This window comes from Lampetra planeri, chromosome 23, assembly GCF_965212315.1.
Source record: "Lampetra planeri chromosome 23, kcLamPlan1.2.h2, whole genome shotgun sequence".
NCBI classification, from domain to species: Eukaryota; Metazoa; Chordata; class Hyperoartia; order Petromyzontiformes; family Petromyzontidae; genus Lampetra; species Lampetra planeri.
In genome coordinates this window covers 7938560-7956435 of record NC_136129.1, presented here as the reverse complement: position 1 = coordinate 7956435, position 17876 = coordinate 7938560, and the positions used below count along the sequence as shown (strand labels likewise).

At 48.3% G+C, this 17876-nt stretch overlaps 1 protein-coding gene across 3 annotated transcripts in view; it reads left to right on the top strand.

Moving 5' to 3' along the window:
* Positions 1-17876, top strand: part of LOC144726395 (transmembrane channel-like protein 5) — a 71319-nt gene that overhangs the window by 20723 nt on the left and 32720 nt on the right. The window lies entirely within an intron of this gene.

Below are 17876 nucleotides of genomic sequence, written 5' to 3'. Positions count from 1 at the left end.
GTGCTGATTCCAAATCAGATCTCAGATTTGCTCTATCACATCGTTTTTATGCTATCGGCATACGCCATTTTCATTGATTTTACCTGAAATTAACTCTGTCACTTATGATTGCAAGTTGTTGCGAGTCAATGACTGCTTTAGTGTTAAAATATGGTGCTGTATTTTTAGGATAGTTTTTTTTATAATATCATTTTATGTAGATATCCACATTTATTTAATATTTTTTTTCTGCAGTTTTTATTGAAAATGCAATATTTGACATCTCAAAAACCTGATGTGATAGACAAACACTGATGCCAGATTTGGAATCAGCACCCCAACATTACCTTAAAACCGTTGGAATACCTTATGCCAGAAAAAGTATGTTGACCAGTGTTGTTTGAACCAGCCGTGGGCCTCCCCTGGGTCGACTCAAACGAGCACTTGGTGCAACGTGTAAACATCGTCACGAGAGAAACAAAGACGGTCGAGTGCGGTGCTGGCCACCCCCACCCCCCCTCGCGTGCCGTACCGACTTTTCTAGGTGCTCGCTAATAGTACTTGCCCCAACAGTCTACCAAGGCTATACGGGGGATCTTTGTCCTGGGGACCAGTCACATCGTGGTTAACGCACACGGCCAACACCGGTGAACAATATCTCAACTGGTCCTGGGCCTCTGCCAGGTCGACTCAGCCTTAAATGAGTACCTGGCCACGGTGTGTAAACAACAGCATTCCGAACACAGGAGGCTACCGCCCAGCCCATAGTGGGCTGTGCCGGACTTAATAGTTGCTCGCAAAGAGCCCTTTCCCCAACAGTGTATGTAGGCTATATGAGGAGCCTTTGTCTTTGTGTGTTTTTTGCACTGGCCACATCACCCTCTTACGTGTGTGTGTAACCTCGCAAGCGCTCACTAATGATCACTTAGCCCAACATTCTTTACACTGCCGGGGATCTTTGTCTGTCTGCGTGTGCGCGTGAGCGTACGGGGAGCGGCAGCTACGAAGCCACCCGACACCAGTGACGATTATCTGAACGGGTTCCTGGGCCTCCGCTAGGTCGACTCAGCCTCAAATGAGTTGCTGTGGCGCGGTGTGTAAACATCGCCACTGGCGAGACAAAGGCAGCCGGGCGTGTTGCTGGCCCCCCCTCCCCGCCTCGTGTGTCAGTGCAGGCCTTCATAGATGCTCGCTAACAGCACTTGCTCCTGCAGTCTGTGAAGGCTACACGGGGGATCTTTGCCTTTTTGTGCTCGAAGGTGCCTGTGCGTACAATTCTTGTGCCACTATTGTTGCTGCCACTTTGCGCAACTCTGCTGCCTCGCGTGATTTTCTAACTCTTTCGCGTTGACGTCAGAGGAATTCGCCCTGCGTTCAGGACCCGCGCGACGTGGTGCAGGGTGAGGGGTGTGTGGGGGGGGGCACCCTCATCCAGCAGTGGATTGACAAAACGGGTTGTACACGTGTGTATATACCTTTAGGGTTATTGGAGAGAACGAAATTGTACGACGGATGGGGAGGGCCGAAAAACGAGAAACACTACAAACGAGAGGGTGAAAATTAGACTTTAATTAGTTAAATTTCGATTTAAAGCTTTCGTGACTGCAGGGATTAATCTTCCTAGGTTCTTTCGGTAAAGTCACGTAGAAGGGAAACAATAAAGTAATACAAATAAAACATAATAAAATACAGTTCTCACGACGTTTCGGCCACAACGCAAGCAGCCTTCCTCAGGTGAAGAACAGGTTTAATTAGTTAATTATATCACGGCCCTGAATATTGACGCTTCGTTACATCAGTGCGGAGGGGGGAGTGGGAGGAGGGTGCCGAGCCGTTCTCACAACTTGCAACCAAATCACCGATATTGTTGGGAAGGAAGTAAAAGAAAAAACTACAAACGAAAAATTCTGAAATCTCCCCGGGCTCGGCCGTCGAATGAATCATTCTCCGAGTCGTTCGTTGAAGTTCTCGTCTCCGGTACAGACTCGATTGAAATTCACGCCCGGCCACTCTATTTTTAAACGGACGTTGGACGCTGTCACGTGCGTGTGTGTGTGTGTGCGGTGTGTGTGTGCGGTGTGTGTGTGCGGTGTGTGTGTGCAGTGTGTGTGTGTGCGGTGTGTGTGTGTGGTGTGTCTGTGCAGTGTGTGTGTGCGGTGTGTGTGCGGTGTGTGTGTGCGGTGTGTGTGTGTGCGCGCGGTGTGTGTGTGCGCGGTGTGTGTGCGGTGTGCGGTGTGTGTGTGCGCGGTGTGTGTGTGTGTATGCGGTGTGTGTGTGCGGTGTGTGTGTGTGCGGTGTGTGTGTGCGGTGTGTCTGTGCAGTGTGTGTGTGTGTGCGGTGTGTGTGTGTGCGGTGTGTATGTGTGTTGTGTCACACCCCCCACCACCCTCTGTCCGGGATGGCCCCCGGCTCCACCTGGTTCCCCCATGGTTGCTGAGCGCCGAAGCTCCAGTTTCCTCCACCGCCGACTTCTTTGCGTGCCTACTTGCTCCGTTCACGCCCCGGCTCCCCCCCCGCCCTTGTCTTTATCGTTATCACGGTAGATATGTGGAATGGCCTCCAGCAAGAGGCGGTGTTCCACGTGTGTTTTTTGTTTTCCCCATTGAAGGCCGGATTGTGCAACCTCCTGTCAGCCAAGCGAGCGGCTCAGAGTCTCCGAACTTGGCTCGCGTGCAACTGAACCTGTTCGTCTGTGAACGGTTGCGCAACCTGTTGCATGCGACTCGGCGATTCGTAGCGACGCAAACCGTCACGTCACGCATTCGTGAGCTATGACGCAGTCGTTCTGATCCCGTTGCGTCATTGATCGCTCCAATGTGGATAAAGCAGTCACGTGCGATGATAACGTTGAGCTATGTCAAGAGCGGGTTACAGTTGCGTCACCGATTGTGCTGATTTTTATTATTTTTATTAATTTTAATTTCATTATTTTACCTACTTGACTTTACCTAAAAAACTAAGACTATGAATCTTTGCAGTCACGAAAGCTTCAAATCTAGAATAAATAAGTCGTGGTTGTTGAAAGGTGTAATGTCCAAAATAATCGTATTGCACGATGCAAGGTCAGACTGTGAATGAACAAATGCAATAATTAAACATTTGATAGTTACATCACCCATTCAACCTGCTCGTTTTTGCTGCAATCACGACTTCGAGACAGGGGGTCGGCAGCCAGAAAAGCAGCCAATTTTTTTCGCATTCGGTAAAACAAAAAAAACAACTGAGTATTTCAAGAGCCGCAATGCACTGCGTGGTGAACACGAGACGGCGGGTGCTTAATAAATAGCGTCACACGATAGCAGCAGTCCGTAAAGAGCCACCGCACGCGGCTCTGGAGCCACGGGTTGCCAAGCTCCGACTTAGGAGTAAGCCGAGACAATTGTACAAATCAAGTTCATTGTTTTTCCTTTGTATGTCTTGACAACGTGTATGTGTGTGTGTGTGCTATCGGTGCGGGTTAATGTGCAAAAATGTTTTGAGGGTCGATGAGTGGTTTTTGGCCAGGCCACCATTTAAAAAAACACACACAAGTCTGTTGGCTCAATGTACCCTACCCGAAAATAAACCGACTTAGCAGAGCGATGTGCAGTTAAACGAATCTTCTTGGTCATCTTCATTCGTACTGTGAGCCAGGGCATATCACAACAACAAAAACAGAAGTGACACAACCAGTGCCGGATTAAGCTAGTGCGGGGCCTGTAGCATTTGTTATACAGGGGCCCTAAACAAAAACAACACGTAAATATTAAAACACAATTTTTCACTTGCACAGTAAAGTAATTGTATTTTTTTATTTGCTTTACAGCCAGATAATGCGACAAATCGCCAGCCTTAAACACCCAGTCGTTCATAAAAGTTGAAGGCGGTATAGTACTATAGTGATAGAGCAAGTGTAGAATCACTGAACCAGGATTGATAGCTTGAAAGCATTTCGCGCGGGGCCCTTGAAAGTACGGGCCCCGTAGCATATGTAGTAGCTACTTTTGCTACGAGGATAATCCGGCACTAGACACAACATTCTAGATTTGAAGCTTTCGTGACTGCAATGATTCATATTCTTAGGTTTTTTCGGTAAAGTCACGTAGGTAAAAACATTAAAAAGTAAAATAAAATAAAAATAAAAAATCACGACGTTTCGGAGGCAACACAAGCTTTACCGAAAAAACCTAAGAATATAGACACAACATCATTGCAATGCCAGGCGCAGCTACATTGTGGGGGGCGGCGGACGGGTCAAACTGTCTTCCCGTCGTGGAAACGTAAAATCGTCTGTGCAAATCGTCCATAATTATTATTATATCGCCACGCACACCCAGTTCAAGGTCGGGTGTTGCCGCGTCGTGTCTCACGGAAACGGGACGGAAGAGCAGTTGGGTTACCCCCTGCAGAGGGTCATAGGTGAAGCAATCCGTGGCATGCAAATAGCAGTTACGCCGGTCCGCGTTCGGCGTCGGCATTGTAGCGTCCGCGCTTTGTACATTGTTGAACGCGGTTACCTCCCAGCCATTGATCCCCTGGTTACGCAAACAGCACGAGAGAATGGCGTGAACTTTATGTGCATCGCGCGCGTGACGCGGCTGCCGGGGACGTGAAGAGACACCGAAGGTTGGCCGAGCGGTGCACGTTGAGTTCACGACGCCCCCTACTACTATATTTTGCCACTGGTAAAGGAGGTCTCATAGTGTACATGCTTACCCCGAGCTCTCAATACTCTGATAGTGCACTGTTTTTGAGTTGTACGCCTTTTGGTGTCATCTGGTCCAACACCAATGGAGACTAGGCTCTAAGGAAAGCTGTCTCGGGTGTGGACCAATCAACTTCAAGGACAGTGCATATCATTATCATTATCAGAGTTGTTTATTTTTTTTGCATTTTGACTGCTTGTGTTGTGGTTATTGCAAACATGCCTTGTACAAAGGTGTCAGTTTTGTACCAGTTTAAAGGCTAAAAACCTACTACTATATTTTTCCACTGGTAAAGGAGGTCTCATAGTGCCCTCTCCGCTGTGCGCTCGTTGGCCCAGCGAGTCCCCCGTAGCTAATTGAGCTTAACCCCTTTATGGTGGACATTGCTACGGTGTTGAATGTTGTTGTGTTGGCGGCACTTTATATTCCCGAGTTTTACAGCGGGAGCAAAGTTTAGCGGTGGCGCACGAGCTGCGAGAGACGACGACCTCGACTCGGTTGTTGGGAAGCTGCCGCTTGTGATTGCGTGCTGCCAATTTTGAGCGGTGTGGGTGCTGGGGGGTGGGGTGCAGGTGGTGGAAATAGATGTTGCGTCTAATTCTGGAATCAAACGTGAGCAGGCTCACGTTTTTTTTAAAATGTGTTGCTGTCCAAGTTTCACCCTTTGCTTCCACGTCCAGGAGAGTGAACTCCTCGATAGAACGCGACGGGGTTTAACGCCCCGCGAAGTTCCGATTGAGCGCGAGCAGTTGGCCACGTACGGTTGCGAAACAAGTTCCAGGTACATACAATGGCGGAGCCAGGATTTTCAGGTAGGGGGGGGCAACCCCTCCAGCAATGAAAAATGATAGAGGAGTTGTTAGTAAGTAAGGACTTGTCCCATGCTTTTTATTCGACGCGTGTGCGGCGATGGCGCAGCCATCGATCGAGGGTCGAATTCGAACCGTGTCGTGTGATCGGCATCGCGCTCGCTGAAGGTGATTGCCTTCAGGGAAGTCGTGTACTGGATACGCAACTGCGCACAATTTTGTGAGTCACTTAAAACTGCTTTGCCGTTACTTAATGCAAATTATGGACTCAGACTATTGTCCTATCATCTCATAAAATCCCTGGCACGTCATAATATGCTACACAGTGGCAGTGGGGGTCGCAAAATGCCGTTTTATTACTAACAAACTTTACTACCCGGCTTCGCCCGGTACTTGGATCCACCACGCCCGGCAGCCTTTGTCTCCCCAGTGGCGATGTTCACACACCACAGCAGTTACTCGTTTGAGGCTGAGTCGACCTAGGGGAGGCCCAGGACCGGTTAAAATGATCGTCACCGGTGGTGGCCGTGAGCGGGAATCGCACTCGGCTCGCCGGGTTCGTAGCGCAGCGCGCTAACCACTACACGACGATGTTTTACGCTGCCACATGCGCGGGTCACGTGACAGATGTGACGTCACAGCTCGCTTGCCATGCAAAAAATATATGCATTATTGAGCTCCCCCCCCCCCCCCCAAAAAAAACACAAAAGTGTATTTTTATAATTTTTGCATGGTGTACAGTTTGGAAAGTACCCACATGGCAAATTTGCAGTTTGTTGCATGTCGGGAAGTACGCTAAACATTTTGAACAGACACACATAATCACAACTTTGCCTTTTATATATATGGAGATAAACCCCAATGATCCGATCAAAATTATGGATTTTGATCGGATCATTGAGGGGGCACGTGCCACCCCCCTCCCCTCCCCCCCCCCCCCACTGTCTCTGCCAGTGCGTACATACATAAGAAAAAAATAAGAATACTTTTACCCTTTCTGGCAATAAAACAGTTGTGTTAAGATGGTCAAACACGAAATAGAAAACTTTTGCAAGGAATCGATTTCGCATTAACCACACGTACTTGTGGTGAACATGGGAACAGAACATGCTCTTTTGATACTGGCAACAAAGGTCCCATATTGTACATAGGGCCGTCCATAAATGACGTCACGCGATTTTGGACGATTTTTTACCCCCCCTCATCACACGGCATCACAAAAAGTCAGACCCCCCTCAAATATGACGTCACAAAGCTTCTGCCCCCCCCCCCCCCCCAAATGTAGTGCGTATTTAATGTGGCGCTGCACTCTGATGTTGTAGGAGCAAACATTTATCAAAACGTCTATTTAATTAAGTAGAACGTGTTGTCTATATTTATTTAAAGTGGCGCATTTTGATGTGACGTCACATTTCTCAAACCCACCCCGCTCGTCACATATCGTCACAAATGTCTGACCCCCCCCCCCTCCCCCCCAGGTGCGTGACGTCATTTATGGACGGCCCCATACGTACGTAGGTACGAAAGCGATGTCGCGTCTAATTCCGGGAACCACCGCGCGCACGCGAGCGCTCGGTTGCGCAATCCGACCGCCCTGGAAATCGAGCCATTTAAATCATCGCCCGCGACCACTGCTGCTTTGTCCACATCTCAGCGAGGTGGTTGCGTGGAGCGAGGTAATTCATTAAATGGTGCGTCCAGTATCGTAGCAACACCCCCATGGTCGCACGGTTTGCCAATGTAGCGAGCATTCATCCGGCGGTGTACTGACCGTAGCTGGTTGCGATGATGATGATGATGATAATGAGTAATCAACATCACTTGGCATACTGCTCTGTAACTGTACATTGTGCGTTTATGTTTTAGTTTATGCTGCGCGTGTGGCGTTCGTTGCACGTGGCTGAGCACGTAAGCCTTCTCGTATATTTAACGTCACTCTTCCTCCTTCTCTTCCTCTGCCTTGCCGTCAGTCAACCGCGTTTCACCTCGCTTATCGACGCAATCGCGAGAGAGCTGAAACTCTCTGGGGGACGCTTTCAATCCAGAAATGCCCACCTTTCCGCCTAGCCGCCCTGTTTAAACAACACCAAACAAAACCCCAAACAAAGACAATTTTTCACCGCGGTCGCGGGTCACGCAAAAAGTTGTGGCGGCAGCAGCCGGAGCCGGTGGGTGGATCGCAGCGTCTCCCTGTACACTGCCGCGTTGTACGAAATCAGCGACCACCTCGGTTCGATTCCAAGCTGTGGCGAACATCAGCGGCGAGTGCCCCGCCTCCCCAAGCAAGTCCACGGTGTACAGCATGAGAATCAGTGATGATTTTTATGACAAAAAAGTTATTTATAATCATTCCGATGGTAAATATATATTTGTTATTTAAACAAAAAAAACACACGTACGTTCTTAAATGTATATTCTTTGGTTCTTTCGGTAAAGTCACGTGGATAATTTTTTTTTAATAAAAGTAAATAAAATAAAAACTACGACGTTTCGATCACAACACAAGCGGTCGTCTTCAGGAGTAAAAAGGATTCTTAAATTTACGCAATTGTTTGTAAGAGCGATGAGTCGAGAAATATCTGTGATCTCCGGTTTGCGTCGTCGCTGTCAAGCGGTGGGGGCTTCATCCTTGCCCAATCGTGGCCGCTGGCTCCACTGCTCGACAAATGAAGTGAGAATCCGTACCGCACCTCCGGTGAGCACGGCGGGCTACGTCCGGTGCGAAAGAAGTTTCAACGCAAACATATATACGTACCGTACCGTATCGGTCCTGGCCTACCCTCCCCTTTCACAAAGCCACACGGACCAGTGCGGTGAAGTATGGTGAACAGGCCCGCCGCACAACATTCATAAAGCGACTGCAGTATGGACAGTGACTTTGGGGAGGAGCAACACGGATAAAAAAAAGACACTCGGATGAAGCCAAATAAACGCGGAACAGGTTACAATAACCTACTTTGTTGTTTACCTGTGTAGATAATCTGCAGTGGGTTGTATGTGATCCCCAAAGTATATATCATTTTTTTGATCATTGTGCTTGTTGCACCACTGCCAACGCAGAAGCAGCATCAGCAGCATCAGCAGCAGCATCACCAAATCATTTATTCGAGTCACCGACCCTGTACGAGTGACGAGCAGTTCACATCAGCACCAGCGTACGCGTGATAGCCCACGACAGAGAGCGTGGCCAATCCACCATCATCATCATCATCTTCAATCATTTTTGTTTTGAAGCTTTCGTGACCGCAGGAATCCATACTCTTTGGTTCTTTCGGTAAAGTCACGTAGGTAGAAAAAATTATATTAGATCACGACGTTTCGATTGCAACAACAAGTGACCGTCTTCAGGTGAGAGAATCAGACTGTTGTGGACGAGACATTATATTGACCCGATTGGATGGCGAGGGAGGGGGGGTTGCAGCATACTCGATAAGGTGAGCCTTCTTGTCTCCCAGTCTGTTAAAAGATCCAATAGTTGTGTGGAAACCCTCCCCGTAGAGCCTGTTCTCTCACCTGTAGATAGCCGCTGGTTGTTGCGATCGAAACGTCGTGATCTGTCATTTTTTCTACCTACGTGACTTTACCGAAAGAACCAGAGACTATCTTCAATCATAACGAGCCACGGTCAATCCGCTGCCTTCAATGAGCACGTGACGCTGCCACGAGCGACCTCTCACGTTCCCTGCGATGGAATGATCCACTCGGCCACACGGCCACACGGGAGAAGAGTCTGGTTAATCCCCAAACCGGGTAAGCCGGAGGGAGCTGTGTTTCATTGTTTATCTCGTGGATGGTGGTCGTCACGAGGCAGATGCTGACACTGTCAGATATTTGAGCAAACATAGCAACAGTGGGCTTAAAGAATAAAGTCATACATCAGTGCATATTCGTAGCGTCTTTTCACTTTGCCCAGGAGAGCCACACTGAGCCGAGCTGAATGTGTGCTTATGTATTATAGCGCGCTGCGCTACAAACCCGGCGACCCCAGTTTGATTCCCACTCACGGCCAACACCAGTGAAGAATATCTGAACCAGTACTGGGCCTCCCTTAGGTCGACTCAGCCTCAAATGAGTAGTTGATGATGATGAAGTGGCTGGGGATGGTCATGTGAACCCATCACTGAGATCAAAAATGTTCACGTGCAATTCCACGCGTCTAACGGTTTTAAATTCCGAACCGACGCATTCACAGTTTCCGCACCTAATGGACAGGAGCATAACGATGTGGCTAGACGGATCTTCACGTGGGCAGCCCATAAGGGAGTGTGACGGTTTGAGGAGGCTTTCATTCAGCAGTGGATAGACCCCATGGCTGACTGACGATGACGAGGCTGAGACCCACCCGGGAGACACGTGAAGATCGTTCTTTCGGTAAAGTCACGTAGAAGGGAAATAATAAAATAATTTAAATATAACATAATAAAATACAATTCTCACGACGTTTGCTTTGTATATTATTATGTTTTATTTATTATTTCCCTTCTACGTGACTTTACCGACATAACCAAGAAGATGAATCCCTGCAGTCACGAACGCTTTCAGTCGGCACGCCGATCGTACGCGAAGTTTTCAAACGCGCGAGGCTCATCGATCACCATGGTTGAAACCACAACAGGCCCACGTCAGAGCGAGCCTTTGAATGCGGAAAGGTGATCCATTACACGCCGCCCAGGTATTTTCAAGGCGGTTTCGACTCCGCAGTCGCCGCTCAGCGGACGCTCCCAGTGCCGTGAACCGCAATTCCGAGATACGGGGACCGAGTGAGGAAATAGTGAGTGGAGTGACTGACGTTGCGGTCAGATAAGCCTTCACCTGAGATGTTTCTACACTGCCACCACCCTTGTTCATACGCGGACTGCATGTGTGTATTCTTTTGTGTGGGGTGTGTTTGTGTAGGCGTGTGAATATGTTGACTCTTGGGAGGTTGGTGGGGGGTGGAGGCTTAATGGTTAGTGTGGTGGCCCATGTTCCACTCCCGCTCAGAGCCAACATCGGTGACGACATATCTGAATCGGTCCCGGGCCTCCCCCTATGTCGACTCAGCCTCAAATGAGTACCTGGTGCGGTGTGCAATCAAATAAGCGATGGGGAGACGTAGGGAGCTGGACCGTGGTGCTGGCCACCCACCGCCTCGTCTGCCGTGCCGACCTTAATAGGTGCTCGCTAACAGCAATAGCCCCAACGGTCTGTTCGAGGCTATACTGGGCATCTTTGTCTTCTTCGGCATTATTTGCGTCTGTATTTGCGCGCGCCTGTGTGTGTGTGGGGAGCGGTAGTGCAGCGGTTAGCGCACTGCGCTATGAACCCGGCGACACGGGTTCGATTCCTGCTCACGGCCAACACCAGTGACGATTATCTGAACCGGTCCCGGGCCTCCCCTAGGTCGACTCAGCCTCAAATTAGTACCCGGTGCGGTGTAAACATCGCCACTAGGGAGACAAAGGCGGTCGGGGCATGGTGCTGGTGTTGTATATGTTGGGTGTGAAAATTTTGATGTGTTGTATGCGTGCGTGGGTGAAATTATTATGTTGTATATGTGGGTTATGAATATTCAGTGAAAATAATAATAATCAATCGAAATTTGGCCAAAGGTGTAATTATCCGGAAATACTTTAATCCATGTAATTACGCACATTTAATTATGCCAATTCGAGAGGTAATTGTAGTAATTATGCGAGTGGGTGTAATTATGATAATGCAAGTCGTTATGATAACCAGACTCCGCCTCGGTGACGAGGGTGGGTTATCGATCGGAATAAGGCAATTAATCGTATGCAGTTATGCAGGTGTGGTGTAAGTATACAAGATTAACTTAGATTAACTCGGCCTCGTTGTCTAGGTTCGTCTCATTCTCGCTTATTTAGGTCCCCGGTTCGCCCCGTTATCGCTTTAACATTTACTGAGTATGTGTTAGTGTGTTTATTAAGGTCACCAAGTTCAGATCTCAACGCAGAAGCAGATCTTATGCATAGTTCAGGAAAGAATCACACAACCACTTCTGTATTAATCAATTTATTACTAATTCAACCTCAACTATGATATAGTATGCGAACTCTCAATCCCGGAACGTCAACACGGCATCAATACAGTATCATCAATGATTGTCTGATTTCACTTGACAACGGCACATGGATCCCGCGTAACGCGATGGTTGTTAGTGAGAGAGAGTCGTTAAAACATGCAAATACTATGCTAAGAAAACCTTAACGTTAATGAATGATTATACTTGAAAGATTATACGGCGATAAAACACAATCAAAAACAGTTATTATTCTTAAAGGCACCAATCTCAACAGATACATCGGCAGGTTATCTGACAACAGAATGCTCGGAGTAAAGGCCTGCAACGGCGCTCCTTTTCCGAAGATCTGCTGGGAATTTAAGCGATTAAGAGTACAGTCCACTAAATATTAAAGATAATACTCTTACAAATGACGGATGGCCATCACTCGGTCTCGAGTTTTTCTTCACAGCCACGGATGGCTTATGGGTTCGAGTGGGTTTGAGTGGTAAGAGTTGTCTTCAATAGTCAGTGTTCGGAGTCGGTTCTTTATGTCAAACAGACGCCAGGTGGTCGTGTGGTGAGGGGGCGGTGCGCGTCATACGTATTAGTCGCTCCTCTGTCGCCGTGGTGAATTTGGTTCGGATGTCCGTTGACACGCTGTCGTAATTCGGAACCCGGTCGGTAGGTGGCGCCCACAGCTCGCTCGCAGCGTCGTCGCCAAACCGCGATTCTCGCGGCAGCAGGGAAACCGCCGACTCGGCAGAGGTTGGCTGTCGCGGCCGAGTTGAGCTGTCAAGCGGGTCTTGCCCGCCTGCAGAGGAGATGGGGAGCCGCTTGAGTCGAGCCCCGAGAGCCGTCTGAACTCGGCTGAGTCCCAGAAGCTGAAGAGTCGAGCCGACCCGTTAGTCGCAGCTCGCCCTTGAGTCGACCCGCTCGGTCGAGCTGAAGATGAGTCGAGCCGACCCGCTCGGTCGAGCTCGCTCCGGAGCCGACCCACTGGTCGAACTCGTGATGAGTTGACTCCTGGTCGAACTGGTTTCCAATGCTCAGAGTCCTTTCTTTTATGCCGAAAAATCCCTTTGGGTCCTGCCCACAAGGCGGGGTTTTCTTTTGATTTACTGTGTCAGGATCTGTCCGTGTGTAGGTGTGTTCATGTGTGTGTCCGTACGTCCGTGTGCTTGTGTGCATCACCCACGGCATCTTCCGTTGTCATACTCCCTCCATAAAATCCATGAGCAAACAATCAGATGTTACAAATTGCCTCGAAGTCGTCTCTCTGTCTGGCCTCCTTCATGAACCAAAACACAGACGTTACAAATCGTCTCATAGGCACCTCTGTTCGTGTTGCACGACCTGGAGGGAGGGGCACACTCCCTCCGATCCTCACAGCACACAAAGACATGGTTAAAAAGTTTTAAATTAACATTTGTCCCTTACCATTTCCCAGTTATGATTCTGTATGTAACCTCAGGTGTGTCGTTTCCCATCGTGGTGCTTGACTCAAGTGGAGGTGCCTCCCCGAGCACATACACACTCCCATCCCGTGCTGCGGGGATACAAAGACGGCCGGGATCTCCCTTTCTCTCCGACCCTGGGTTTAACATCGCTCTTTATTATGTACTTTATTTCGACCTGGTGGTGATTTATCCCGCTATCCTGGCTTTTCATAAGTTTTACTTTTGTCTTTCATGCATAGGCTTATTATTATTAATTTATTTCCGATATCTTAGGTTAAGGGGTAAGTTTCTTGATCCTAGGAATTCGTATTCCTTGGTGTCTGCATGGTTATATAAGCGGAATATAGTTGACGGTGAATAGCGTTAACATTGATGTTATGTACGATATTATGTATTGTGATGTCTTTAACTTAACTTGTTGGTCAGGCTTCACTGACATGAAGTTGCATTTCATAGCCTCGCAGGTTTTTGCCTCACTCTGTCTCTGCTCGCCGTTGTTGTTGCTGTCCAGCTGACGCCGTTAACTCAAGGCCTCATTAATTTCCGTCACTCCTTGTAGGTGAGGGCGGTTGTACCTTGGAGTCAGTTCTGGTTTTTGTCTGCTTGCTTTTTCTGATGTCCCCTGACCCCGGGAGTTATCATTCCTACTTTATGGCCTGTCGGAGCCCGACTCGCTGTTGTTGGCTTGGTGTGTTGTTCCCGGCTTTTTGCTTACGTTTGCAGTTCGCCGTGCTCTTAATTTCCTTCCCTCTTCAACCTTATATCGACTATTCGCTCCTATCTGGGTGCGATTCAATTTTGACTTAGGAAGGTTCTGATTGTCATATGCTTCGGGTCGAGTTGTATATTAAAGTATGGAAATAACATTTCATATTGACTTAATGATGGTGATGGTTCAGTAGGCGTAACTTGTGGCCTGGTTTAATTGGAGTGGGTGTGAATATCAATAACTTTAGCCTACCCTGTTGTTAAATTCTGATTTTAACGTTGCTTTAATAGCAATACAGAATAATTGAGCTTTTCGACTTAACTAGGCGAACACGAACTTTTGGTGACCTCCGCAGCCTTGTTATTCAGCTGAGTCTGCATCCTTGATATACAACGCTCTTATTCGTCTCACTGTGGTCATCCAACCTTCTGCTCTGGGAGTGTTATTCTTAATTTCAGGTCAAAGGCCCCCTCACGGTTCAGCCGGGCAGGGTTGTTAATCAGCTCCCTCCCCTGTGCACACAGCGTTGCTGACCCACTTCATTTGACCACTCACCCTGGATTTAATAATTTAATTCCTTAAAACCATGCAGGATGGTTGGCTTTTTGCCTTAATTATGTCTGGCTGACTCTCCCACTGTCTCTGCCGCCTGCACGGGTGACATATGCCCGTTCATCAGGCCCCCTCCTTCCTTGAAGCAAGGTTGCAAATTCTGTCATCCTAGCCCTCCTCCAGTCCATTACTTAACAACACCTGGTTTTTGCAGCCTGCTGCTTTTTGGGGTGTTTTCATTCATTATATATCAAGTAAAAAGATAATATATAAAAATATCAAGTTTGGAAGAAGGCTTAGGATACAACATTCCGCCCTTTTAAAAATGGCCAGTGGTCAAATGGCCACGGGTTATTTTTAAAAAAAAAAATGTATACCCTTCTTCCATCATGAACCATCGATTGTCCTCAAGTTTTGCTGCTATTTCCTTACAACGCGCGCGTACGTGTCACAACTTAACATGGTTATATGTGACAAGAGAGAGGAGGAAAAAAAAAATTCTAAAGGAAGGTAACACGATAAGGGAGGGAGAAATTATTCTATTGACTACGTGTTATAGGAGATATCGTTAAAAAGATAGTTTCTACGGTTATTCTTGGGTGGCATCATCAGGCCTTGGCTCCCTTATAGCTTGGCCAGGTACGTTAGCAGGAGCGTGAGCAGGAGGGCTGCCATTCCCTGGAAAACATGTTACACATTATCGTAGTGTGATATGCCCATTAGTTTAGTTCCCCCCCCCCTTTTCCACCTTTATTCCTCATCTTGCTCCACCAGCACAGGGTACGGTTTGATTTGGTTGATGTGCACCCACTTGTATTGCTGCTCTCTTCCTGTCTTTGTGATTTTTAGCTGATATACTACCGGGGACATTTTGTCAACAACCTCGTGTGGTCCTGTCCAGGAAGGTAGGAATTTCCTGCACTTCTGTTTTCTTTTCTCGTAATTGAGGTACCACACCTGGTCTCCTAGCTGGTATTCTGCGTGGCTGGCTTTTTGGTCATAGTATGCTTTGCTCCCCTGAGCCTCTACTTGCAACTGGTCCCTGACCATAGCGAAGGTGCTCTGTAGGTGACTACTGAGTCCCGTCAGGTATTCAGTTGGCGTCATTGCCGTCGGGGTCTCGTCCTCCGCTGGGACATATAACAGGTGTACTGGGAGGGTCATTAGCCTCCCTGTCATGATCTCGAAGGGTGTCCTGCCTGTAGCTCGGTTGGGTGTGGCTCGCATGGCCATCAAGACTAGGGGTAGTTTCGTATCCCAGTCGCGGCCCGTGGTAGACACATATTTCTTTAGGATGCTCACGATGGTCCTGTTGGCTCTTTCCACCTGTCCTGAGGATTGTGGATGGTATGCGACATGTAATTGTCTTTTTACTCCCAACATCTTCCACACTTCTGTGATAACCTCGGCTGTGAAGTGGCTTCCTTTGTCTGAATCGATCGTTGACGGTAGACCCCATCTACTGAATATTTGGTTGATCAGTAGGACAGCGGTCGTTTCCGCGGTGTTGTTGGGTGCTGGTAAACACTCTGTCCATTTAGAGAATGCACAGGTCACAGTTAACATGTACTTGTTCCCTTTGGTTGATCGGTTGACAGGTCCTATCCAGTCGATTTGTAGGTTGGACCAAGGGTAATCTGTTCCCCTCCTCTGTAGGGGTGCCCTATGCTGTGAAGTCGTTGGCTGGTACTTACAACACACGAGACAGTTGGACACATGTTTGTGTATGTCTTCCCCCATTTTTGGCCAGTAGGCCACCTGTCGCAGCATCTGTCCCGTATTCACCTCGCATCGGTGGCCGCTGCACGGTTCATTGTGGGCGTGTTGTAACATTATTTCCCGATATTGAGAGGGGACTACCCATCTAGGTCGACCGTCTTTTTCGTTTGTATATACCAGTAGCCTTTTCCGCATTGAGAACCTTTTGATTTGGCTATGCATGATCTCGAGCTCTTTGTTGTCATTCAAGTTGTCAGTAGTGATCGGTTTTCCTGCTGGATCTTGGATATGATCGGCGAGGGTCTTTAGTGTTTCATCCTCTTGTTGCATTCTGATCAGGTCTTCGGAAGGCTGGGCACTGTTCAATTGGGCTCTGGTTCCAGCTTCTGCCGGGTTCTTCCCACTTCTTGTGACCAGTCTTATCACGGCGATGTCTTGGTTCGTCGACTCTGGTTGTCCGTCTCTGTCGGTTTGGTCTTCTAGCTTCCACGGGGTGCCTTCCAGGCTTCCCACCTTTGCTATGGCATCTGCTTGGTCGTTCCCAGTTTTCTCTTGACCAGGTATCTTGGAGTGCCCTTTGACTTTCTTCCAAAATATCTTCATATCCTTGTTCTGAACCATCTTATCTATGGCCTCGAATAGTTCTCGATGGTGAATTGGTTTATTCCTATGGTTCTTCATCCCGTTTTTTTTCCATATGGGTAGGTGGTGCAGGAAGCTGTGCTGTACGTAGTTGGAATCAGTGCACACCACCATGGTCCGTATTTGGTTATCGGATGCCATTTGGACAGCGATGTGTACCCCGACCAACTCTGCATACTGGTTTGACTTTGGTCCCAGCTGAAATCCCTCTTGAATCCCTGTGAGTGGGCCAGTTTCCCAAATGACTCCTGACCCAGCGTGAAGCTTGTTCTCCTTCATCTTGGAGCATCCATCGATGTATACCACTGGTAGGTCGGCACATGTCTCCTTCCTGAAGGGCAGGTACCTGTTGTCCTCCGGAGGTATCTTTTCGTCCTCTGCTTCTACGCTGTCAAAGGTACAATCATGTAAATCGGCAAGACCTTGGGCCATTGGACTTTTCTTGTTTTTTGCGTATTTCACTGTGATTGGTAGGCCTTGGAGTGTCAGTGCCCAGCTGGCTATTCGGCTGCTGGTGACGCGGCCCTCTCGAATCTTCTTACTGTTGAGGTATGCCAAGGATTCATGATTCGTTTCCAGGATGATCTTCTCTCCGTTCAACAAGTTCCGAAAATGTTGTATGGCCCAGATGTTTCCAAATATCGCCTTCTCACACTCGGAGAACTTCATCTCCACTCCCCGGAGGGCTTTGCTGGCATAGGCAATAACTCGTTTCTCTGCTTCCTGTCTCTGGTACAGTACCGAGCTGATACTATGATCTGAGTATGCGGTCTCCAGGTAGTATTCTTTCCCTTTCTCTGGGTATGCTAGGCAGGATGCCTCTGTGATCTGTCGTTTTAATTCTTTTTCTGCGGCTTCCTGTTCCTGTCCCCACTCCCATGGTTCGTCTTTTTGCAGTAGTTTGACTAAGGGTCGAACGATTCCTGCGTAGTCGTCCACGAACTGTCGAAGGTAGTTGCAAATTCCTAAGAAGCTCCGAAGGGTCGTGACTGTGGTGGGCGATTTGAGTGCGAGGAGGGCTCCAAGTCTTTTGGTTTGGGGTAACAGTCCCTCAGTGCCGACCTGGAGCCCGAGGTAGTCCACCCTCTTGCGTGCCCACTGTCCTTTTTGTATTGAAATCTTTGCGCCTGCTTCCTTTAACTGATCGAGGGTATGCTGGAGGCTCTCGCGGTGTTCTTCCCATGAGGAGTCCTTGACCAGTATATCGTCGACATAGACGATGGTACCTCGCTCTTTTGCGTCGTCCATTGCCTTGTGTAGGAATATGTTAAAGTCCGCAGGTGAATTTGAGTATCCAAATGGACATCGGTTCCAAGTATA